The following is a 916-nucleotide window of genomic DNA, read 5'->3' on the forward strand; positions in this document are numbered from 1 at the left end:
GTAGTTGTACATTGATTCAAAAAGGGTGTGAAAATACCTGTATTATATGGGAAGACATAATATGCTTATAAGTAGGCCAAGTGTGGTGGCTTACACCTGTAATCCCAGCACTTTGGGAGGCCAAGGCAGGCGGATCACTTGATATCAGGAGTTTGAGACCAGCCTGGCTAACATGGTGAAATCCCATCTCTACTAAAAATATAAAAATTAGCCTGGCATGGTGGTGCGTGCCTGTTGTTCCAGCTACATGGGAGGCTGAGGCAGGAAAATTGCTTTAACCTGGGAGGTGGAGGTTGCAGTGAGCCAAGATCACGCCACTGCACTCCAGCCTGAGCAACAGAATGAAACCCTGTCTCATAAAAACAACAACAAACAAACAAACACAATAATAATATGCTTATAAGTAAACATATTTTGCTATTTAATTTGAACATGATGTCATTGAACACAGTATGAATTTTGTTTTTGCTGGTATTTTCAATGCATGCGCTCCCTAACCTCTTTTGTCCCTGAGGGTTATTTTTACCTACTCTGGGATATGAAGGAGTGGTAAAAAGGAATTTAGAAATGTTGGATTTACTGTAGTTGCTGTGAGTTTGTCCTGAATTCTCAACACTTGGGGGTCCACAGCTTTTCACAGATGGATATCCTTAACCATCTCTAAGGAGGTGGTCAATATCTATCAACAGCCGTGGAGAAAGGGAGCCATTCTTCTCCATGGGCCAGATAATTCTTTACCAGCACGTCTCTGAAAGAAGGGGTTTAGGTAGTGATAGTTAATGCCCCTTGGAGATAGGGTGGGGCAGGATGAGGGTGGGTTGGTGGATCAAGTATTATACTGTAATCTGGTTACCTTGTATAACACAGGAGACCTCACTACCAAAGCATTAGGTGAGGAGACAGGATTCTAAAAATT

This window comes from Pongo abelii, chromosome 13, assembly GCF_028885655.2.
Source record: "Pongo abelii isolate AG06213 chromosome 13, NHGRI_mPonAbe1-v2.0_pri, whole genome shotgun sequence".
Classification (NCBI taxonomy): domain Eukaryota; kingdom Metazoa; phylum Chordata; class Mammalia; order Primates; family Hominidae; genus Pongo; species Pongo abelii.